This window comes from Tiliqua scincoides, chromosome 1, assembly GCF_035046505.1.
Source record: "Tiliqua scincoides isolate rTilSci1 chromosome 1, rTilSci1.hap2, whole genome shotgun sequence".
NCBI lineage: Eukaryota > Metazoa > Chordata > Lepidosauria > Squamata > Scincidae > Tiliqua > Tiliqua scincoides.
In genome coordinates, this window is record NC_089821.1 from 102728312 (window position 1) to 102753762 (window position 25451).

Below are 25451 nucleotides of genomic sequence, written 5' to 3' on the forward strand. Positions count from 1 at the left end.
CAAAGTCCAGGGCCCTCTGGCTGGGCGTAGCAATGCCCCAGTTTGAGAAGCCCTGCTCTATGGAATAGATATGGAATTAGGTGGACAATTCAGCTGGGGAATGCAGTAACTCTTTCTTGCACATTACAGGAAAATATAAACATTTAGCATACTTTCATATCTCCAATAGGCTACAACAAAACCTATGAAATACTGATCAGTTGCCTTTTTCCCCCAAGCCCAGTTTTTTTTCAGTAGAATAGCAAGAGGTACAATATTTATTTACATATTCCTTTAAAGCATCTGTCACCCTCCCTTCAACCAACAAGTCTCCCAGAATAACCTAAATAAAATAGGATACAATCACCATAGAAAATTGTGGTAGGGGGATATGTCTCCTTTTCTTTTCTCCTCCTCTTCCTCCTCCTCCTGGGGCAATTGGTGGTTCTATGGCCACTGTGTGGGGAGAGGGCATATATCATTATCGACATTGTACCAGCTGAAAAACAGAGCAGGACTCAGTTGATATGCCCTCTCCTTGTTTGGTTTACAGATGAAAAAATGGGGCTGGCAGAAAGATTGGTGAGATGTTTGTTGCTCCCATAGGGCACAATCCTAACCTCTTATGTCACTGGCATAGCAGTGCCAATATGATGTGTGCTGCATCCTGCAGTTGGGTGGCATTCACAGAGGCCTCCTCAAAGTAAGGGAATATTTGTTCCCTTACCTTGGAGCTACATTGCTGGAAAGCAGTGACATAAGGGGTTAGGATTGCGCCCTTAGTAACTCACAGCATTTCTTTGGATAGGCCCATCTGACTCTATAACGAAGGTGGTCATGAAGCAAAGGAGTGTACAAAACACAGAAAATAAAAATAGTAAAGAAATATGCAAATATCTTCACCAAATTTGAGTAACAACTGTTTTCTAGGTTGGCATCTTGTAATGTAAACTGATGTGCGCTAGAACCCCAAATCTTTTTGCCATTTCCCTCTTATCAATGAAACATACTCTTCTTGATGTTCCTTATCACTTGCGCCTCATGACAACATATAAACGAATCTCTTAACTGATACCCTTTGCTGCAGCTTTGGTACAATAGAGGAATGTAGCAAAGCTTCTGCACAGTGCTGATGTGCCAAGATGAAATATGGTATGCAGCAGATGGGGGCATTATGCCCTAATTATTTTGTGCGGTAGCAACATGCCTACAACAATGGATCAGTTGTGACTCTGTAAACCGTGTACGGAGTGTATGGAACTACCTCTGCTGATGGGTGACATTTAACACTGCTCAGTATTGAGTGTGTCTGTGACAGAGAGAGAGAGAGAGAGAGAGAGAGAGAGAGAGAGAGAGAGAGTGATTGCACAGTGGTTTCCATGTCCCGCTAAATGTCCCTCTAAATGGGACATGTCCCTCTAGTAAGTGGTAGACCCTGTTTCCTGTTTGAGAAGATCATGTAGGAAGGCCTTTCTATTTTGGGGTGCAATTAATGTGTGTTCATTTCCCATTTATTGTGCTATTTTTATTGCAGTAATATTGAATTTAATAAATGTTTCAGGAATAATATTTTATATCTGGGAAAAAAAGGATACTTTCGCAGCTCATGCATCGCAGTTAAGATTACTCTGTGGAAGAATGTCATCATAGACCAGTGTTTCTCAAACTATGGGTCAGGACCCATGAGGTGGGTTGTGAGCCAATTTCAGGTGGGTCACATAGCACCTAGCTGAGCCCCCATTGAAACTATGGGTTTGGCGCCTAAATTGATTATGTCACGTCTGACCATGACTTCGCTTCCAGATTAATGACATCTTCCAGTGGGTCCTGACAATCATTCCAAAAAGTGTGTCCCCATGCTAACAAGTTTGAGAACTACTGCACTGACACTTGTTATGTATTGCTTGTGATGTAAGTATTAGTGAAAATCTCCACCTCCCACATGCCCATGCAATTTGGACTGGAGAAACTTTTGCTTTAGAATGTAGGATTTTCTAGAGTTTTTGAAACCACAAGACATAATTCTTCATGTGGCGGGAAAGACAAGTGTGCACATCTGCTGCAAGAAAAATACTTTCAGGCAACTGAGGGAAACTTAAAGCAAAATAATCCTCAAGGGAATCTCAATCACACGGTTCCCTGTCTGGTACTTACTCCAAGGACAGCCTGAAGAGTACTTCATACCTCTCTGATTCCCAGCTGAGTACTGGCATGGCCACACACAGATATGACCTCTGAAGGTCAGAATGCAGCACACTCTGAATCCAGCACACACTGACGTATCCTTGTGCTTGACCTTAAGAAACCTAGGGTTGAATATTTCACTTGTCCATCTGATTAGTGTACAACCAGGTGTGCATCCTTACCTGTCCTCTGACCTGGGTCAAATGAACTTGAGTGTTCCAGTCAGCTGGTGCTTGCCAACTCCAGCAGGTGGGCTGGCCAGGCACTGTTGTTCTTATTGGAAGGCAAGAAAAACACAAAATGACCTGTCTGCCAGTCAGTTGCGAACCTACCATTTGGTCTGATGGGGCAAATGCCTCAGGCATGAGCCACTAGGATCCTGAGGACGCCTCTCTGAGGCTTCCAACAGGGTCAGAAACTGTGCTTCCGGTTTTCTGGAGCCAGTTTATAGTGTCAGGCATGCTCTAAGGAAAACAGCAGGAAGCAAGGGGCACATCTACATGACATTCTCAAATTCTAACAGGTTAGTTAGGCAGGATGTAAGTTGTCAAAGCCCATTATAGACGAACAGCCCAAACCAATGGTTAGATCCTCCTCTAACTCTCCATGTTCCACTGTGGAACCAGTGCCATCCATCCATCGATCCATCAGTCCTCTAATCAATTAACTTCCCACAGAATGTAATGGCACTTATACTATTTATTCTCATTCTGTTTTCTTCCTCCTCCATTTAATAAGCATTTCTTTTGCTGCTGACGGGCAGCCCAATCCTGAGCTGCCCGGGGTGTGCAGCTATGGCGGCACTGAAAATGGCTGCTGCCACATCCTGCACGCCCAAGGAAGCTGCCAGCGGCACCTCGCGGGAAGGGGACTTTTGCCTCCCTCCCTCCCTGCTCCCTCCCCTGGCATGCCTCCCCTGCCCTCTCCTCACCTCCCTGACACGCCCCCTCCCTGCCTCTCCCCACGCCCCCACTTACCTCTCCACTGCTTGGCGGTCCACGCGTCCGCTGAGCAGCAGAGGTTGGGCACCTGCCCTGTGGTAGCCTGGCGCAAGCCAGCACTGGGCTACCACCAGTGCTTGACTGGCAGTAGGACCTGCAAACGTGCCTTATAGCATGTTTGTGACAGTGCGCACCGGCAATGAGCGCCGAGCCCAGGATTGGGCTCTCAGTTTGCTACAGCAAAATGGCTACCATTTATTTTTTTACCTTTAGTGTCCTATGACATCATCAACAGGAAAAAAATCACATCACTCTTAACTAACAAAACTCTTCATTAACAACATTTACTTTTCATCATTAAGAGCTGATGCTATCATCTTTATCACTACTGATTTTTGCCATGAACCATCTGCTCGATCAGTGCCTTAAGATGTGCTGTCACCAAAATGATAGAATTTAATATTACCTATGCCATTATGGGCGTAAAAGTAATGCTAATAGGAATTGTAATCCAAAAATAATTCAGTGGCAGATTTAACCTGCTTGTCTTGTCTGAAGGCCTGTGGAACACCTCAGATCATCTTATCTTTTCCCTCATTTGACTGCAATTATATGTTTGGTATTCCATACATAACTACAGTGAATAATCAAATTTTAAACATTTTGATCCTTACCTATAATTATTTAATCATTTAAAAGGAGAATACCCCTTAATCTTGTTACTGTGGGGTTTTGTCTATCCCATGGTGGCTTTGCCTAACTTCACAGTTCAGCTGGGATGTGCAATGGGCTTCAGAAGAAGCAGAACTGGACCTCTAGCAGTCAGTATGAATCCACTGAGGTCAGTAACATTGTTTTTACTGACTCCTCTCTCCGCATTTGATCAAACCCTTAATGAGCAACAAGCTGTCAGTTACTCATGCTAATGAGTCAACCATTGAAAAGGATAACAAGTAGGTCTTTTTTCATTTGTAGAATGTTAATGAGTAAATGACATTCCCATTTGTCTACTTTCAAAATGTAATACATAATTCGAGCTGCAATAACTATTTTATAGTAAACCCGCATAGTTTAGCATGAGAAGAGATAGGATAGTTCATTATTTAGGCTGTGCTGGTTTTCAGAGGAAAAGACAGATACTTAACTAATCTCATTAAAACAGTTTGAGGGAATTTCAAATTTTTTTATGGCCATTTATTACTCTTTCATTTCCTTTTGAGAGGATACAGCTTTTTCTGAGATATTAATCTCCCGTGCTTTTGAGGAAGTTTTGTCAGTCTTTGTGCTTTGAGGAAGTCTTCATTTGGAACACCATTTTACATTTACCAAATGCATTTTCAAGATAATTCAGGATTTACAATCTTGAGGTCTGACTACTTTGAAAAGACGAAGCAGAAATATTTATCTAGTGTGCTTGTCAATCTGTGGGGCAGATTTTACTTAAGCAACATCCCAATCCTATGTGTGACTTTTCAGAAGTCAACCACATTCAGTTCAATGGAAGCCACTCCCAGGTAGGTGTTTGTAGGATTGCAGCCTCAGGCTGCAGTACTAACCACATTTACCTGAAAATAAGCTCCATTCAACACAGTGGGACTTACTTCTGAGTAGACTTGCATAGGCTTGTACTGTAAGTAATCTTTACTCGAATATTGGGATTGCACTCTTTCAAAGTAGTCCCATAATAAAAAGAGAAAAAAAGATTGCATAAAGATTTGGGAGCCAAATAAGGGTTTCTTTACTTCTTTCTTCCTTCTCATGATGTTTTGTCAGAAGTAAGTCCTCCCGTTTCTGCATAAGCATGCTTTCTTAGGACTACCCCCTTAGTACTTGTACAATACTAGCAATTGTAATAAGTGTATTGGCAAGATGCCAGCTAGCAATATTTTTATTTTAATGAACTGCTGTGTGAATGGACATTCTGTCTAGTGTGAAGATCGCGTCCTGTGATACCGTCATTAGCCTTCACAAAACACGTATTAATCAAATTTTCAAAACTCTAATCTATGTTTTGTAATGGAGGTTGCGAAAGGGGTTCATAATGGGCATGGAAAGCTGTTGTGGAGGGATTTCCATAATTTGTGCTGCGCTAATGACTTAAAGCGGCTTTATCATGTGTTGTTCTTTCCTGATAGTAGACCCCAGCTGATAAAAATATCCATAGACGGTGAAATCAGTAGTATGGCCAGTTTTATCAGACAAAACTCCCATGTGATCATATAGGCAGCGTCAGAGAGACTGAAGCTGCTAAGCAAGCAGTAGGTAATGAGTCTTTGTGCAGAGTGTAGCTCCTGTCGCTGAACAATATAGCATATGGTACTGGCAATAAAACACAGGGCTGGGAAATGTAAGAAGATTCCACTGGAACTGGGAAGGCAGATAACACGTCACACCTTACAAAATGACAACCTCTTTTGGTCCATAATTATGAGAAAGAGCGCATGGATGGGAAAAACAACCATTTGAACAGGTCAGTTTTTTTGGTCTGTTTCAGATTATTCAGAGATTTCAGTGCTTTGAATGCAATTTGGCTGCAGCACTGTGAGCTGTTCTTTATTATTAGTATTTTTTTAATTTGGTAAGGTGTGGCTTGTTTGGTGTGCGTGAGTTGAATGCCTGGCTAAATAAACTGTGCAAAGTATAGCAATCAGTTGATGCACAGAATATTTTGGTCATTAAAACTCTGCAGCTAGGAACATGACAGATCCACGAGGAATGGGAAAGGCACTCATTATAATCAACCTCTAGCACTAATCATCAGTAGCCAATTCTGAAATGCTTCAATATAGCAACAATCTATTATGCTGATGTCTTGTCAACCTCATTATTTGGATAGGAGCTATGTGGTTGGCAATGTTCTGCTTTTAAATGATAAATGATATACACTGGAATGTTAATTAGGATGCATGTGATTTTTTTTTTAAACACTACCTTTTAAAAAATGTTTTAGGGATGATGATGCAAAGACAGATACACTCACATAATGAAACGGCATTCCACATATCCCATCAGTCTTTCAGAGCAACATTCAGGAGTATTCCCCTCTTTGTATTTTTCTGCTGTTCAATGATTTCATTCCCAGGGTTGCAATTCATTCTCCCTCTGTCTCTCTTTGGATTCACTTTTAAAAAGAAATATCTCCAATGCTTCAGAGTTGCCATGGCAGGATGTGAAATAGTGCTGCTACTAAATATTTAATGGTTGAGAAATTAGCTTTGTATAAAGCAGGAAAGTTTAACAGTATTACTGTGGTGCATGCTTCCAAGCCTTTGGGAAAGACACCCGGTGAAGGAGACCAGATCTTGAAAGAAACTGAACTGTTAATCTTTAAATACATATTTTAGCTATAGAGCAGCAGCAGTCTCTTTCAACAGGGTTGATGTATCCTATCAGAAGCAAAATGGAAGAAAGCAGGAAATAAAGCAACCCTCGAACCACTTCTGTAAACAAATGGAACAAGAAGCTCACTCCCTGACCAACATTTCTGTTACTAATGTGAATAACTCTTTTGCCTCCTTTTAATTTTTTTGGTGCCATATTGAATATATGTTTAGGTTTGCAGAGCAGGGCAGTGTAACTTGAATACAGCCTCTTGGCACACACTGATCTGAAAGCAAGAGTAACACTTTTTTCTTTCCTTTTTTATTTATGCAGGGTTTTATTTTTTTTACTCTTGTGTGCATCAGATGCTGTTCCAGGTTCGGGTAGCCGTAGCTAAGTGAGCATGAATGAAGCAAATGACTTTCCACTGCAAATATCAAAACATATATTGACAGATTCCCATTATTAAAAATTAAAACATCTGGCTGGCTGCATGTAAGAGTGCAGAGCCTAGTGGTGGAGATTTCCACAATCACTTTCCTCCCTGGATTTAAATGGAGTATTTGCCTATTTTGGTCACCTTGGAAACCAGCTGCTGGAGTCTGATTTTAGTGGGTTTATCTTGCAGGATGGTGGTGTGTTGTTCAGTATTCTTCAGAATTAAAATCACTACCCTCGATTTGTCAGCAGGGAGAGGGGAGTTCTTGAACACACCAGTCACACCAGTGCTTGGTGCACACATAATGCCGCCCCCGCCTTGGCTCTCCAGTGATTCTGGTATTCCAGCAGAACTGCAGCTCTACAATTTCTTACCCAGCCAGCATTCTCCTTTTAGCTGCTGGCAGGCCTTCACCAGCCTTATGCAAATCAGACAAGCACAGTAGCTTTGACTGCAGAGGGAGGGTTGGGGGGGAGAGAGAAGAAGTGGGTTCAGAGGTCAGGGAGCTGGTGGAAGGCTGTAACAGTTGACTAGGAGAAAAATATACAGAGTACTGCAGTGAGCCTGTGGCCGGTACAGAATGTGGCAGCAGCAGAGTTTTTGTTTCCTATGTTGAGAAGGCCCTGCAGTCTGAGACTGAATCACAATCCAGGTACGATTGAAAGGTTGTATTTATTTGTCTGCTGTTCCTACTGGACAAAAATGCTTCTGGGTTCACTTGTGATTTAGTTTTTTTTTAACCTCTTAGTGATTGTGTATGGATTGCTCCGTTCTGGGCATTGCACTGCTATCAGTTCTCTGTTGGAAAGAGATTTGTTACATGAGGATCGTTTTCCTTTTAAACCGTTAGGCCTGTCAAAATAATTTTGAGCTTAGGCTTTTGTGAAATGTTAAACGCTGATTTGAATGAAACGTAACTGCAATTGCAACATGCCATTGTATCATTATTAATATTCACACACTCAAACATGTGCACGCACCCAGGTTTTTATTACTTACAGGTTGTGGTCCTCAGTGCATGGGTAGCCCCGGGCTTCATGTGAAGTCTGTGTGCTGACGCCCTAATAGATTGCAGGCACAGCAACTTGGACAATGCCAATCACGTGTTCTGGGATGGAAGTTAGGAATATGCACATGGTCCTGTTGCATGAAGAACTGTCCTACAAGTCTAGGTGCTTAGATGTTGCATTTTCATGTTGTTCTTTAGAATGTCCACCCCAACATCCAGTTTGGATTAAAGCATTGTGGAAGCTTTCTTCTAATTAGATGCACGCAGGATCTTAAAAGTATAAGAAAAATCCATAAATTAAGTAGCTTATGTAAAGCTTCTATTTGTGTCACATTCCAAAAATGTAAAATTATTGTACAGCATCTTCACTACAGCTGATAAGATATGCAGTCCATGAGTGAAATTCTATCTGATTCTATATGATACAGGTTCTTATTAAATCAGATTTTTTTTCTGCTGAAGATTATTTAGTCTAGCACCTTGTTTTTCTTAGCAGTCACTCTGCTATCTGTATTTAGCAAAATTTCTGTGTCCCCATCCCCCCCCCCCAAATTAATGTTTATTCTGGTGTCTTCTTTTGGCACTGCTGCCCTGCCTATCTTTTCAACATATTAAACTTACCCAAGCTTGGGTTTATTTTGAATAATTGCAAATCAATATGCAGCATTATGTTATATTACATAACATGCAAAGGAATGTTAGCGATTTTTCATGGTACACAAGATATAAAAATAAACAATTAAAATGTACTGAAAATCGAAACCAATCTACCCAAAGCTTTAAAATACTGTTGAGAGAGATTTAAGAATGTGCTTAAATCTTCAGCTGAAATTAGTGAGACTGAAAAGTGCTTAACTTTGCCTGGATTTTGCTCTGAGCTGAAACACAGACTGTATAATGAACACATTCAAATAATGTTGTTGTGCATTTTGTCCCTCAAAAATTGATTTTTTTTTACCCCTCAAAAATTGCCCCCAAATTCTAGATTTGTAACAAGTCATATTAATTTGCTGTATTCTACAAAGAAGTCATGATGGGCCTTCTAGCTCAGTTTTACTCAGAAACCAGGTCCACCTGATTCACAATCATTTCCTTGTATTTTGAACTGATACAGTTACATCTTACAAGGCAGATTATTCACTAGAGTTAGCTATCAAGAGGAATGAATAAAGTTTCAAGTTATTGGATCAAAAATCAATAGTAAGGATTGGACCATTCTGAAGGATCACATTGTCTTTTTGGTATAGTTCTGTAGAATTACAGTATTTTGAAATGAGGGACATCCGTTATGTTTCTTAAGTCCAGGATAGTTTGGTGACATCTAAGTGAGGAGCATCTGACAAGTTGTATCTACAGTCCATAGATTGCTTCCACTTGAATGGTCATGGAGCATCTATGAAAATAGTGTGTGGTGACTGTAAGGGTTCGAGCCCTCGCCCAACCCCCGGCTTACCTGGCAGGTGGCCTGGGACAGAGCAGCAGAGCCACCACAGTGTCTCCCCCTCACCAGCTGGATGGGTGAGCTGCGAGCATACACTTCCCCGTCGTGGCCAGGGGATTCCCCTCAGTGCCATAAGCCAATGGTTCTCAAACTCTCTGGGAGAGTTTGAGAGCCACTAAGTTCTTGCGTGGGTGGGAGGGGGGAGGCAACAGGGGCGGGGGAAGGCACCGGCACGATCCCCAGGATCGCGCTGCTCAGGGGGGCTGCAGGGGCTTGGGTACACGCCTCCGCTAGGAAGTCGAGCGCGATTGCTCCACATCCACTTTCACTGTTGCGGGGAGCCCTGCTGCAGGCCATGCCGGGCTCCCCGCACCCCCGGGAGGCTGCAGGGGCTTAGGTACGTGTACCCAAGCCCCTGCAGCCCCCCTGAGCAGCACAATCCTGGGGATCACGCCGCTGCCTCCGCCCCGCCTCCAGGCTGCCCCCGCCCCTTAAGGGGGCAGGGGCCAGGGCCCGCAGACTGAGGTGTCGCAACACCCCAGTTTGAAAAGCTCTTGGCAGGGTCGAGTGAATGGCAAGTGCTAGGACCTGCCTCCCTCGGGCTAAGATCTGCTGGCCAGGAGGCTGCTGTAGCCACCACCACACCGCCCAGCTCGAGGGAGGTGACAGTGTGGCTCATGGTGCTTGTGCACAAGCGCCAAGAGGACACAGGGGAAACCCAGCAACTCCAGAGCTCCCCACCGCCCGAGCTGGGGGCAGTGAATGGGGGAGCTTCCATGGCGCCACTGCAGGAGGCATGTGGAGTGGACCAGCAGTCCCTCCAGGGTCCACTTGACCGGAGCGGCGAGCAGGGCGGGATCACTCTAGACACCAGAGAAGGGAGAGACCGACCAGGGACGGGGTCCCTTTAAGCATGGAGAAAGAAGAAGGAGAGGAGCTTGTGGGGCAGTGAGGGAGGATAAAGGCAGGGAAGTCCATGATGACAGGCAGTTCTGGAGAGGCAGGGCAGTTGGCTGGAGCTGGAGCCCCTGCCTGAGAGCCAAGGACTCTAGGACCTGCTGCAACGGAGGAGGACAAGGGTGTTGTGAACCCCTCCACCTTGCATGGTCTGAGGCTTTCCCTGCCTGGGAGTCCCGCAGTGGCCAACCAGCCGCCCCTCGGCACCCCACCAGGCGACGCCCTCAGAGACTTCCTCATGGGGCCCCCACAGTGACAATCAGTTATTTAGACTTTACTGAAACTTCTCTAATTCTAGTGTGAAGTGCCTGTATAGTAGCTATGGTTTTGCAAATATAGCAATAGATACTGACCACAGCTACATCCTGAGCCGTCTACTGTGCCATTTCTGTTTAATATAGGGTGGGGCGTTCAAAGGAACATTGCATTGAAACCTTCATAGTCATTAGCCTGCATTTCTTGAATCACTAACTTGGGGGATATATAGGAAGCTGCCTTATACTGAATCAGACCCTTGGCCCATCTGGTGGTGGTTGGTGGTGGTTGGTGGTGGTTGGCAACCTTCAGTCTCGAAAGACTGTGGTATAAGCCTACAGCACCTGGTATTCCCAGGCAGTCTCCCATCCAAGTACTAACCATCATCCATGTTGTCTCTACTGACTGGAAGCAACTCTCCCAAGTGTCAGACAGGGAAACTTGGGCCCTATTTGAAAACTTAGGGCTATCTGCACAGTGGCGCTCCTGGGGAGGTCGGGGGGCAAAAGCCCCAGGTGCCAAGCCTGTGGGCCTTGTGGGGGTGGCACCACCATGCTTGCCACGGTGCTGCCTCCGCCTGCCGCTGCTACCTCTGCCCGCCCTCCGGAACTGTTCCAGGGGCAGGCAAAGCCCCGTGCTGTGTCTGTGGGCGCTCTGAAAGCCTTCTGAATCCTCCAGAGTGCCCTTAAACAGTACTTCTGGTTTTTATCACAAATCTGGAGATACAGTTTAATGGCGCTCTGGAGGCCTCAGAAGGCTTTTGGAGAACTTAGGAACGTCATGCAAGGCTCCGTTAGAGCAGGGTAAGTATCCTCGGGGGGGCGGCATGTTGCGGTCCTGTGCCCTGGGTTGCCACAAGGGTCAGGTCCACAACTGCATCTGTATGCAAAGCATGTGCTCTTGTATGGAGTTGTGGCGCTATCTCAAAGTAGTTCTTTTTTATGGCAGTGGGCAGAGCACATGGGTAAAAGGGACTCAGTGCAGTACCTCAAAAGTCCAGAGTCAAAGAAAATGGGGAGGAGGGGTGAGATGGCTGAAACCAGGAGAGCGGAGATCAGGGTGATTGAAACACTTCTCAAAAATAATTGATGCTCCTTCTCCGTATGTGGGGGAGTAGACCTTATGCTGATCTCTGGATATCCACTGAGTGCTTGAACAGGGCCCCCAAAGTGTAGAAGCAGGGGCCCTAGCTAGGTATTCAGTTCCTATGCAGAAATCAGAGTGGATCCGGCCCATATAGTGCCACATATATATCTAAAAAGAGCTAGAACTTGACTCCTTGGGGCAGAGTTTGCAGCACATGATCCTGGTCAGTTATAATCCATTTTTTTCAATCATCAGGTTCTTTTAAGTTGTTCATTTATAGCAGCCACTGCCCACAAACTTTCAAGCTATTGTGTGTTACTGTTCAAACACAATCTTTTCAAAATAAAACCTAAAGCTGAGATTACAAAGGGGACAGATTTGTTCCCCAACCATCTGCATATCATGCAGTATGCAAATAAACAAGTTAGTCAATATTCTGAGATTCCATACATCTTGGATTTTTGTGAGCTACAGCAATAGATCAGAACCTATTGACACCAGGGATGAGTGAGTCAAGTCACAAGCTTCTACTCCCGTGACTTGACTTGAAAATGAGTCCTAACAGGTGAACTTCCTGAGTCACCTAGAGTGTTTTTGGTGACTCAAAAAGACTTGAGTCACGAGTCTTTCCCTTTAAAAAGTCAGCTGTGGCTCCATGGAAAAAAAACGGAACTGCTATTATTATTATTATTATTATTATTATTATTATTATTATTATTATTATTATTATTATTATCATTATCATTATCATTATCATTATTATTAACAGTATTTATATACCGCTTTTCAACTAAAAGTTCACAAAGTGATTTACAGAGAAAAATCAAATAACTAAATGGCTCCCTGTCCCAAAAGGACTCACAATCTAAAAAGATGCCAAGGAATACCAGCAGACAGCCACTAGAACAGACAGTGCTGGCGTGAGGTGGGCCAATTACTCTCCCCCTGCTATAAAAAGGAGCACCCACTTGAAAAAGTGCCTCTTACCCAATTAGCAGGGGTTACTGCTAACCCAACTGCTAATGGGCTCTGTGCTGCTACTGGGCTGTGTGTGTGTGTGTGTGTCAGAGTTGTCTTTAAAGACTCTCCTGATGCCCCCATTCCATCAGTAAACAAGGCTGAAGGGGGTGCAATGGACTGTGTGAGAGCAGCGAGAGAAGCGGCAAGAGGAGGAGAGTCACATGCCGTAGCTGGGGAAGCTTACCAGTATGATTCAATCCTTTGCAGTTCTACTCAGAAGTAGTCCCATTTGCGCCTGTTGTTCAGTGAAATAAGTCCTCTTCCCAAGTAAGAATGGAGCCCAAATAAGCCATGTGATTGAAAAGTGTGATTGCTATGAACTGCCTCTTCCTGGCTTCCCCACCTCCTTTCCCCCCCTCCCTGGTTGCCTAAGGCAAGGACCCCCTTGGGCTCCTCCTTCTGCCCTACCTCATTCAAAGAAAATAATCAGACTCGTCCATCCATTGTCCAATGACCATCAATTCCTTCAGAGACAGAAAAGAGATCCAGCTCCCACCCAGGGCCTCAGAGAGAAATTTTATCAGGGAGCACAAAGTTTCTTTTGGACCCCTTTGCAAAGGGGGAGGGGTGAAACAGAGCAGGGGGAGGGTGGTAATAGGGTAAATGAGTCTGAGTGAGATGGAAAAATCTGAGAGCCCGGGAAATTTCTGGGCCCCCACCTTGGACTTCTGGGCCCCCTTTTATACCCTGGATCTGTGTACAAATAACCCCCGTTATCTCCCTCTCATGGGCCCTGCTCCCGCCTCCCCCCACCCCCGCCTCCCCCCCAAGCTGTGGCTTGATGCCAAAGCAAAACATTAACCCTTCCCTGCCTTCTGCCTGGAACTTCCCTGCTGCTTGCCTGGTCTGAATGATGACCCCATGAGGTTACCTATACACATGCCCTGAAAAAAGTAAGTAAGCACACCTACTAGACACAGACTGACTTGAGTCTGCATGCATGGGGACTGAGTGCTGAGTCAGTGGCAGACTCGAGTCAATGCCCGAGTCATCGACACAGTTGATTCAAGTCTGCATGAGTCAGCGAAAAACATGTTTTTGTGACTTGAAACCGAGTCACCTGACTCGAGTTCTCATCCCTGATCAGCACTTACCAAAGGGAACTGTGTTGATGAACCCTTGAACAACTTGACATTACTGGGCTCCATTTTAAAAGTACCAAACTCCATTTTGGAAGTCAAGCAAAGCTTGGTATGAGGATTTTTCTGTCTGCTTCCCAGGCAACAAGAGTTGTCTTTTCCCTCACCCCTTCATCCAGTCTGTTTAATAATTGTCCAGTAATTATTGAGTACTATATCTGAAATGGTTTAGGAAAATTCTATAATTTCTCAGAAATGACTCAAGACTTAATTGGAATCAACCTTCATTAGCACAAGGAAACCTCAATTTAGGTTTCCCTCATTGGCTTTTCACTAATTCTGCCTCTTCCAACCTTTGAAGATATGATTATGTCAGAGAAGGAGGGTGGACAAACATTTTGCTCAATTCTTAAAGTATTAGATTTTAAAAGGAAACAGGACTGGCTGTTTTTCTCAGATCTCCATTTTCCTTTCTGCCTGATGCTGATTTGGTTGAAATGGCACCAGGGAGTGGCCTTGAACTCATGTGACCTGAGTCATCTTGAAAATTTTGAAATGACATGAACTGAAAGCACTTTTAGAAACTCCACAATTAAGATTGCAGTCCTATGCGCAATTTCCTGTAAGTCCCATTAAAATCTGTGGGACAGTTCCAAGTAAAAATGCATAGACTCTGAGCTACGCAGCATGTCTATATTCCATATCCTCTTAGACCAGGGGTGTCACACTCGTTTCATATAGTGGACAATAGCATTTGTGGTGCCTGCTGAGGACCGGAAGTGATGTCATTAAGCAGGAAGTGATGTCATTAAGCAGATGATGGTCAGAAAGAAGTAGCATTGTTGAAAAGGCAGCTGATGTATGATAATTAGGCTCTCCCAGCACCTCGGCAGCATCTCCCTCTCACCTCTCTTGGTCTGCCCTTCCCCCATGGCGTTCCTTGCCTTCCTAAGCTTCCTTCCGTTTCTCCCTTCCAGAACCTCTGCAGAAATGGTGCTACTGAAAGGGCAGCTCTGGGAGAGCCCCGTTATCACAGATACAGATAACAGAGCCTAGTTATCACGGATAAAGAGCTTTCTAGAGCTGCACTTGGCCCGCGGGCCTTATGTTTAACACCCCTGCTTTAGACCATCATAATAAAGTTAGTTAGCAGTTTTAGAAAGAGATTATTTCCTTTCACCTTTTGGAATCTGAGTGATTTGATTTCTCAATAATTATTTTTATCTATTGCACTAACTTGTTTCTTATATTGAACTTCTGCAGTTATCTCTTAACTTTTGAACACTGTTGTGCTGGTTCCACTCTGTGTAAATACATATTTTATGTAAATTACATATTTTATGTATTTGATAAATTATCTGATAAATTAAATGCATAGAGTTCTAAAAGAAAAATAGGAAAGTGAAAGTCATTTGGGTGTGGCAGCAGCTGACCATTATAGGTTTTCTGATTCTTGACATTTTAGAGGTGGAACTGGTACACGTCAAAGTGGTTGATGATAACTTCTGTTTGGTCCTCAGAGGCATCTTAGGTGTACCCTTTATATATGGTACACATTTATGATCTGGATACTTTTGCTCCAGCATTTGTGCCACAGAATCTAGGTGATGGCAAAGGATGCAAAATGCTATAGATCAGTGACTCTCAAACTTTTAGTGCCAGGACCCACTTTTTAAAATGTGAATCTGTCAGGACCCACCGGAAGTGATGTCATGACCGGAAGTGACATCATAAAGTGGGGAAAATTTTTAACAATCCTAGCCTGCAGTCCTACCCACACTTATCCAGGAGTAAGTTTCATTTACTATCATTGTTAAAAACATATACTGTTAAAAGTACAGCCTGCTAAAAGTACAGATCTATAACATTTCCCCAGATGCACTCACATACCAGGGTATCATCAAGTCTAATATATTAAAAATAAAATATTGAAATGAATGGGGACCCATCTGAAATTGGTTCGCAACCCACCTAGTGGGTCCCTGACTCCAGTTTGAGAAACACTGCTATAGATAGCATTAAATTCCCACAAAAGTACAGTTTAATGTAGTTTCAGAGGGAAGCACTTTCCAATATCAATTTTTTATCAAAGTGAAAAGAACTGCCTATAATAAAAAATGCTATAAAATACCTTATGGCACAGGTTCCCAAACTGAGGTGCTGCAACTCCCCAGCCAGGGAAGCCCTTAAGAGGCACAGTGATGGCTATGATCACACTGCTGTCAGAGGAAAAAGGGATTTTTGAAAAAATTTACCTGAGGTAGCATCAGCCTCCTGGAGTTTCCGGGGAGCTTGTAGACCCCTTTGCAGGGTTCCCCAAGCCTCAAAATTGCTGAAAACAGTAAAAAAAAAAAACCACCAAAACATCCACTTCCAGTTTCACAAAGTAACAATCTCATTTTATCTTTGACTGGGGTCCAGTTGTCGTCTCCATCCGCAATATCAAGCTGAAATCCTCTAATGGCCGCTGCTGCCAACAACTCCCCTGATCCATTGGGATATCCAGTGGGATTATTTGGAAATAGTTGCTGTGTGTTTGCAACACAGGAAGCCATAAATTAATATAAGAAAGAAGGACAAAAGCACATTCAAGAATATGGGAGCCATTAAAGGAGGTATTTTAGAGTAACATATTTTAAAAAACTTTATCTGTTTATTTTTTGTATCACTGTTGAATTTAATGGTACAACATTTGGAGAATCTGTTTTCACAAAGCTGAAGTAATATGAAACCTCATTGTGACCACTACTCAATTAATTAGCATTTTTGTGTAAAACGAGTATTATAGATTTCGCTATGAAATATATATGAGGTTGTTAAACACTTAAAAACATACTTAAATTTAATGGCTCTTCTATAATAACAGGGGGAGCATTACTATATAAGAGCATCCCCAATGCTATTACAAAACCATAACAGTTACACTTTTTAAGAATGTGTGACAAAATCAAAAGATTTTCTTTGGGGAATGATGAGACATGACTGAAGCATGCCTCTTGAGTTTTTAAAGGGTTTAATCACAATCTAAAATGAGATACATTTAATTCAAAATGTAGGCGCATGTATAATATACAAAGTGCAGTAATATTAATTTTCTTTCTCCTTTTATGTGTGTTTGGTTTAAAATTTAACTCTTTGTGTAAGGTTGCTACTTGACCACAAGAGAAACTTCTGAAGGGTTAATTCTGAGACAGATAAATACATATGCTTTGAGTAGCGACTCCTCTAAAAGGTGCTTGCCATAACCAGACCTTGAAGTTTAAAGTGGATCCAGAGGAAAGCCAGATGGCTGATTGTGCGAAAATGATACAGGTGTAATCTGTTGTGTGATCAAGAAAGCTTTCTTGAAAGACGAATTGGCTCGCTGTTTGTCAGCTGTCTGTCTTTGTCTCACTCTGAACTAATTACAGAATTGAGACAAATTGCATTATGAGAGTGTCACTAAAACTTGGTGAAGGAATATTTTTTTTTAAACTCTTATGTCCATACAAGTAATACAGTCTCACTAGATTTTTATAAAACTCAATCCTGCAGCCATGCTTGCTTCAAAGTATGGATGAATGTAAGCAAAACATAGAATAACTTTTGTATCTCAAGTAATTTGTCAGATTAAATTATGTAGTAGATTATATAGTTTACTATATTAAATTATATAGTAAATCTAGTATAGTAAATCTAGTAAAAAAAAAGGTATTTGTTTATGCTGACACTTCCTGAAAATGGTAGAATAACCATTTGGGTGGTTCTTTGTGGTGAGTTGGTATTTTTTTTAATAAAACATCTTAAAATAATCATAATAATTGTAATTTCATAATCATAAAACCATAATTTCTTTGGTTTTTTTCTTTCAGATTTATCGTGTTCTTTATTTCTTCCGTTTCTTAAAAATGCTTTCTTCTGTTTAGCTCTTGATTTTTTGTTTGTTTTAAAAGAAAAAACTCAGGACTGTACAGAATACAAATAGTAGCTGGAAGTCTTCTTCTCTTTTCCATTCCACAAAGAAACCTCCAAAGTTTGCAGAGGCATATAATGTATGACCTTTTAATGATGTCTTGAATCTGGATTCAGGTTCAGATTCAGGTTCTGATTCAGATGTTTATCTCAAGGGAGAACTTGTATTCAAATAAACATGGCATTTCCTGTTAGTCAGGCATTCACTAGCCTATGGCAGTGGTTCCCAAAATTTTTGACTGGTGGCCTCCTTGACCTGTTGGACCATTGGTATAGGCCAGGGGTGCCCAAACCCTGGCCCTGGGGCCACTTGTGGCCCTCGAGGCCTTTCAGTGTGGCCTCAGGGAGCCCCCAGTCTCCAATGAGCCTCTGACCCTCCAGAGATTTGTTAGAGCCCGCACTGGCCCAATGCAGCTGCTCTCAGCATGAAGGCGACTGTTTGAGCTCTCGTGTGAGCTGTGGGATGAGGGCTCCCTCCACTGCTTGCCTTTTCACGTCTGTGATGCAGTAGCGGCAGCAAAGGAAAGGCCAACCTTGCTTTGCGCAAGGCCTTTTATAGGCCTTGAGCTAATGCAACGCCTTCATTCATTCATATAAGTTCATATTTAATAAATTCATTTATGTAAACTTATGTACATTTATTCAAATTTGGAATGTAAATTAATTCTTTTTTCCCGGGCCCCTGACACAGTGTCAGAGACATGATGTGGCTCTCCTGCCAAAAACTTTGGACACCCCTGGTATAGGCTACAGTCCTATACATTGTATAGTGCAGTGAGTTTTTAATGAGAATTCTGTGGCTCCCCTGGCTGGTTTCTGTTGCTCTCTGCAGCTCACAGTTTAGGAACCACTGGCCTATGGTATAGGGAAGTCAAAAGGAAGAACCCATTCCTGATTTCACTATGTGTATAGGTGAGAGATAAAGTAACTTCTGAACAGGCCCAAGTTCAGTTTAAAAATCCAGGTGTCGAGCCATGATGATTTGTATGTTGAGCTATGCAACTGTTTTTGATCCTTCAAGGAGCAATTTGCCCTTTGCCTGCTAAAAAAGAATGGGAAAAAAGACTAGTACTCGCCACTGAGAGAGTATATGGGTGACAGCGCATCTTTCCAGCTGCTTAGTTGGTGTCTTGTAGGCTGAGTACTTTTGTGGTCTTGGGAGAATTGCTGTAGTGCAGTTGTGGATGTACCCGTCTGCCTCTCTTGGTGGTGATGTATAATTTCAGGAGCACTGCAACATTCAGTCTCTCGAACAAAAGGTTGATGAACGTAAGAAGAGCCTTGCTGGATCAGGCTCATCTAGTCGATTCCTGTTTCCCACTGTAACTTACCAGTTGTCTCTGGGAACAAGCAAGAGTTAAGGGCGTACCTCTTTCCTGTCTTCGCCCTGTTTCAGTTCAGGTGCTACTACAGACTTCTCATGTTGGAACAGGCATCTAAATAGCAGATACTTTGACTCGAGGTGCTGTTGGGATTTGAACCTGGGACATCATACAGACAAAGCTTGTGTTCTACTCCAGAACACAAAACACAAAACATTTAATTTTGTACACTTGCTTTGTAGATACTATTTATTTACAAGAGAGGAAACCCCTTGCAACACACACAAAAGTTTAAAATCTGAACTTTCTATCTGGGTTTAAGGATGCGTTGGGAGAATTATTCACTGAATGAACACAACCTGGAACCAGGAAGAAAAGCAGGCAATGAAAGAATATTGTAAAGGCTAACTTGTCCTGCCCTAATTGATTCTTGCCAGAGGCAGTGCTAATTTATACCTTTCCCCTTGGCTTGACTTTTAGTTTTCTTTTGTCCTCCTTGCCCCCTTCCTCTCCTCTCTTTGGCCTCCTCCCTCATTCCCACCAATGTTTTTCCTCCCCCGTCTCCCAGCTGTGAAGTAACAAGTTTTGGGAGTTATTTACATCAAAGTTTATGAAGGGTTGCATTTGTCACGTAGTAGTCCTTTAGCTCATGTTGTCAAGCCTGGACCTGTCCCAATGATTTTTTGTACCGTATTTTTTTATATTTGAATGTCATTGTTGGACAATACCAACTAAATATTTCTAAATATAAAATGACTATTCCATACAAGTCTTTACTCCCTTTTTAGGGAGCTCAGGAAATTAAGCTTTTTCTCTGAAGATAGTAAAGATACATCACCTAAAACTTTTTTTTTTGTTAATCTGCAAAGATCAAATATAGCAATTGAAAAGTTCCATCCTACCCCCCCCACCCACCCCCCGCAGCCATGCCAAAAAGTGCGTGCTGAATCCAGTGGGGGGACAGATTGGAGGGGTTTGGAGGGGGAAGTATTTCCCTTTACCACCCCAAAAGGCTCCCAGTGGCACGAGACTGAGGGGAAGAAAGGGGCAGGGAAATTTGAAAAAGAGGGGATAGGATCTGGTGTGTGCCATTGCCACTAGATCCACACCCTCCTGCTGCTTCCCCATCCCCGTTTCTCCCCCTTTAGCCACTCCCCACCCACTCCTGCCCCCACCACTGCCTTACCTGTTCTGGCAAGTGCAGCGGGGTCCCACAATGGAGTTGTGGAACTACTGCCTCTTGCAGCAGTGCACGCAAAATGACTGCCACTCTGCACTCTCTCAGCAGCCATTTTATGACAATGGGACTTGCTTCCATTGTTGTAATGGGCTCCATAATTCAGTCCAATCCTATCTAGGCTTGGGCTGAAAGTCAAGTATAAATCAATATCCCTTCAAGTATGTACATGATAGTTCAATCCTTTGCATGTCCTTCAGAAGTAAGTGTTATTGAGTTCAGTGGGACTTATTTTCAGGGAAAATATTTCCCCTGGGGGCTGGGGGATAAGAATAGGCCCTCGGTTTGGCTGTACTTGTCGTAAAAGGCGACTAAACAGCCACCGGGTAGATGGGACTCGTTAGCCTGGGAAGGCAGCTCATCTGAGAGAAGGAAAACTCTGATCCCAAACCTCCACTGCCTTGTGGCTACATCCAGTTATGGAAGAGGCTTCAGGAGTCAACCTCGAGGCAAAATCTGGAGCTGGAGTCCCTGAGGCAGTTCATGGCTGAACACAGTCACATTCTGGCAACTCCTGTGACACCGCTGGAACCAACCGTATTGGCCTCTGCCTTTCCATTGGACCATTTCAGCGACGTGGAGAGGGGGGATTTGCTGCATGGGTAACAGCCTATCCTCCATACCTACTTTACCCAGGCTTCGTGCACTGGAGAGGACACTCTGTTCCAGAACCACCATTCAGAGCGTGACACCATAGTCTTCCGAGATTAAGGATGCCAACAAGATTTTCAGGGAAGAGCTTGTAGGATTGTAACCTGAGTTACATTTCTCCCCTCCCTTGAAGAAGTTCAGGTGGCATATGGGGTTTCCCCTGACCTTTTTATCCCTATCCTTGCAACAATGCTGCAAAGTTTACTGGCCCAAAATCACTCAGAAGATGCATGACAGAGTAAGATTAAACCCAGCAACTTCCTGATTCCTTTGTACAGTCTCTTAGTTGCTGTGCTTCACCAGCTCTTATGAGAAAGAAAACTTCTGGTACTTACTGTATTGGGGCATTGCAGGAGTGTTAGCCACCCCTATTAAACATCCTTACTACTCAGCAGGCAGAGGTGGGCACATGAGTGTAATGGCAAGGAACTCAAAGTTGCACAGCTTTTCTCCCTGCATCTGAGTGTAAAATGAGAATTGCAGCCCAATGCTGTGCATGTCTACTCTGAAGTAAGTTTCATTATAGGTAATGGGGCTGACTCCCAGGTAAGTGTGGATAGGTTTGCAATCTCAGCTTTGCATCTTATTCCAGAGTAACTGCACTTTTCGTATTCCTTTTGTTCTTTGTGCCTGTCTTTCATAGCTTACTTTATAGAAATTTGGTGTAAGCGTCAACCTATCTATCTGCTCCATTCCTTCACAACCCAATAGGTGTAACTTGGAGTCTGTATTCCTTACCAACCAATGTTGATTGGTGCTCTTGTGAACCACATAGCCTCTCTTATATTGTACTGCCTGGTTAATTGCCCTTCCCCTCCTGCTATATCTGTGGGGGGAAAAATATCTTTTTATACTATGAGTGACTGAAACAGAAAAATGTGACTTGCAATTGCCAAGGAAAGTTCGGCTTGGTGGCTTAAGTATGATGATTCCTGTTTGTGCTTAGAATGGGCTCAAACTCACAAACCGTTCTGCAAGATGAGAGCCTGGAGGTTTTTCCGCCACAGAGGTGTCATCAGCTTTCATGTCCTGTGTGTGGGCTTCTTGAAGACATCTGGATAGCTTCTGTTGGAAACATGTTTCTGGTCTCTGATCCAGGCGGGTTCTTTTTAAGTTAGTTAAGTACAAATGATTAAGCCATAATCTCTCTCTGGGCAGTTCTGGGTCTCCTGTGAAAAAGGTGGGAATTCTATAGATGGTGCAAATAGACACCATTCACATTTTGTTACCGTTATCTCCCATTGTTTATATCAGAAAAGAAAAGTTCTTAGATTTTTGACTGCGAACAAACTTCTTTTTGTATACATATAAAGAGTCCTGTATCTCACTTTGGATTTAAATCCTCCAGGTTTTGACTTTCATGATTGGTAGGTACTGAGAATTACAGGGATGAGTAGATGTTTTAAAATAGAAAATGGATTTTAAAGTGTCAAAGCTAGTCTGCATGTTTTACATGGAGCATCTTTTGCAACTGATAATGCACTATAATTGTTGTGCAGGAGATTGGCAGAAAAGATGCAATATTTAACAAAATGACATTTTTTTTCTTTGTCTGTGAAATTGTGGCAGCTAATAATAATGAACAGGATACAGTACTATGATTTTAAAGAAATTGACAGCATCTGTATTCTCAGATAGAATATAAAATAAAACAGCTAATGTGACCATGTCCTGGGTTATGAAGCACTCTCCCCCTCCCATTTTAAAATAATCTATATACGGACTGCACTGCCTTGGGAGTCAATGCTTGACTGAATATTTAAGGGATTAGACATATTCCAATCTCATGTTGGAGGGCATTAATTTAAACTGATTGTAAAGAGCAGGAATGACTGCTTATGGTCAAAATGCATTGTGTTGTTGGGATTGGTTATTGTAGGCCTATTGTGAAGGACTCCTGTATTAGTAGAATGCTGGTGCCTGTAGTATTGTGTCTTGGCAATCATAAAGGCAAAGGATTGTACACTCACAGTGGAAATCAGTCCACACTTTACACATGCTGTGCCTAAGTTCTCAAACGCAGTGTTGTAAGCGCTGATATTAATTCCTATTTCTTTGTGTGGCATTGGCTGCTTGAATGCAGGCTTACTTCCATTTCAGAGGGAATGGTAAACTGACCTAGGTTGCTTTTGATGCTATACTTTTTTGATCGCAGAGGAATACTGTCAAGTCAGTGACAAAACCCATGGCACTGGAACGATTTGAAACCTCTGTCTTTACTCGTAAGTCAGTTGTGTCCAGAGCTGCGCGCTATATAGGGCAAACTTACCATAATGAGCATATAATGGTCAGATGCTGGTGTCTCCTTCCTGGCTCTTTCACCAGTTGTCTTACCTGTATAAGGAAAGTAAAAGTATGAGCTGGTTACATCCCCACATTTATTGGCATCACACTGTGACATGAGAGGGGAGAGCAGGGTTCTGTGGGGAAAACGGGAACAGAGACTGTATCTCAGATAATACAGATAATAGAGAGCCAGGGTGGTGTAGTGGTTTGGGAGGTGGACTTAGACCTGGAAGATCCAGGTTTGAATCCCCTCTCAGCCACGAAGCTTCCTGGGTAACCTTGGGCCAGTCACTTTCTCTCAGCCTCACCTACCTCACAGGGTTGTTGTGAGGACAAAAGGAGGGGAGCAGCTGTGTACACCGCCCTGAGCTCTTTGGAGGAAGGGCGGTATAAAAATGTGAAAAATAAAAAAAATAATAATCTTGTTACTGTAACACTGGAAGTGACATCATTAGCTAAGTGTCTGTCATTGCATAGAGCAGTCATGAGGGGGAAACTGCCTCTTGAGCGACCACTGATCTCACCTTCACTCAGCCTTCTTCATGTGATACCCTTCTCCTTTGTATGCCAGCTTTGAACATGCAGCAACTGTTACCCTGCACATGCCTGATCTCGTCTGATCTTGGAAGCTAAGCAGGGTCAGGCCTGGTTAGTACTTGGATGGGAAACTACCTGGGAATACCAGGTGCTGTAGGCTTATACCATAGTTTTTCGAGACTGAAGGTTGCCAACCATTTGAACATGCTGTAAATCTGGGCTATCTTTTAAAACCCTGATGGTCATTTAAGCTGTCAGCTACAGGTGCCTTGTGTGTGTGTGTGTGTGTGTGTGTGTGTGTGTGTGTGTGTGTGTGTGTTGTTTTCACATTTTTATACCTCCCTTCCTCCAAGGAGTTCAGGGTAGTATACCTTCTCCTCCTTTTGTCCTCACAACAACCCTGTGAGGTGAGGTGAGGCTCAGCTATAGTGACTGACCCAAAGTCACCTAGGAAGCTTCATGGCTGATAAGGATTTCAACCTGGATCTTCCAGGTCTAAGTCCAGCTCCCAAAACACAACATCATCCTGGCTGTCACTGAGTCACCCATAATAAAGCTTGGCTTTATTTTAAGAACGGTCTACTAGGAACTGGATTATGAGGGTTAATTTTTGTTTGGCTGGTGGGCAGAGGCTCTGCCTGATTGCTTAATGGTCAGAGCATGTACTTGGATACAGAAGGGCACGTTCCATCAGTCCCATCTAGAGGTGGAGTTGGGAGAGATGCTGTCCTGGAATCCTGGAGAGTCACTGCCAGTCAATGTCAACAGTCCTGGGCTATACAGAAGAATAGTCTGACTCAGTATAAGGCAGCTTCATATGCTGATACAGGAGTAACTTGTGATGACCTATAGCTGCCTGTCATCCTTCATCATGATTTTCAAGTATATACATATGTGCTAAAGGACTTGGAAATTGCTGGTTACACTGACAACGTTCTGTATGAGTAGATTAAGGTGACTTTGTTTTATTAGATTCATATTGTTTATTCAAAATTGCAAGCTTCAGTGCCATGCACTGGTTCCCTTTTCTCAGGCTGAGGTGTTGAAAGAGCTGTAAAATAAAATCTGTTATGTATGGCAATGGCATCTCATGGTATCTGGCATCTCATTGCATATTTGTTGAAGGTTGAGGCAAAGGCCATTCTTAAGCAAGACAAAGTCAAACTGCAATTTCATTATGGGTGGCTCAGTGAAGAGATGGCTCAGACTTCAAATTCCTGAGAAACAATGTTTTGTTCTCAGAAAAGGTCCATTTAGCTCTTGAAAACACACCTAAATACTGCATTTAAAAGCGGTATAGTTGAACGTGGCTAGCTGGGAGAGCAGCAAGTGTTCTACTTCAGAATGCACAAGGCTTTTCCAGTTGTAACCTATTCCCATCACGCAGTGAGGTCATAATGTTGCCCAGCGTGGGTGGAGCTAACTTTTCAGACATAACTCTCTTCCACAAGGTCTTTCCAGCCTGTGCTGTGTGAGTGCACAGAACAGCATGAGGCATGGTAACAAGTAAGCTAGCAAGACATGGCCTCCAGTAAGAGATTCCCAGGCTACCTGCTGGGAGAAATTGGGTAGCACTATATCACAATTGCTTTATATGATAGGAACTTCTCTTTGGGACTATGTATCAGAAGTGTCAAGTGTTGAACCAACAGTAAGTGTTGGTAAACAATATTTCCCCCCCTTTTATTTCTGAGAATAACTTTATTGATATTTCTTTCAAACAGGATTTGACCTTTCCCACAGAATTCTGGTGGCA

The 25451-nt window shown here is 43.0% G+C and overlaps 1 protein-coding gene, 1 long non-coding RNA gene and 1 pseudogene across 2 annotated transcripts in view; 2 read left to right on the forward strand and 1 right to left on the reverse strand.

Annotated features, from left to right (window-relative positions):
• Positions 1–351: 351 nt before the first annotated feature.
• Positions 352–7924, reverse strand: LOC136636834 (uncharacterized). Its single transcript, XR_010793555.1, has 3 exons — positions 7864–7924; positions 2346–2436; positions 352–435 (listed from the first exon to the last, which is right to left on the reverse strand). It is a non-coding gene; the product is annotated as an uncharacterized lncRNA (long non-coding RNA).
• The window catches only part of CSRNP3 (cysteine and serine rich nuclear protein 3), a 59081-nt gene continuing 39031 nt past the window's right edge, over positions 5402–25451 (forward strand). The window contains exon 1 of the mRNA XM_066612132.1: positions 5402–5574. The gene's annotated coding sequence lies outside the window, so the exon portion shown is untranslated. The remainder of the gene's footprint in view (positions 5575–25451) is intronic.
• Positions 23736–23855, forward strand: LOC136637266 (5S ribosomal RNA; annotated as a pseudogene).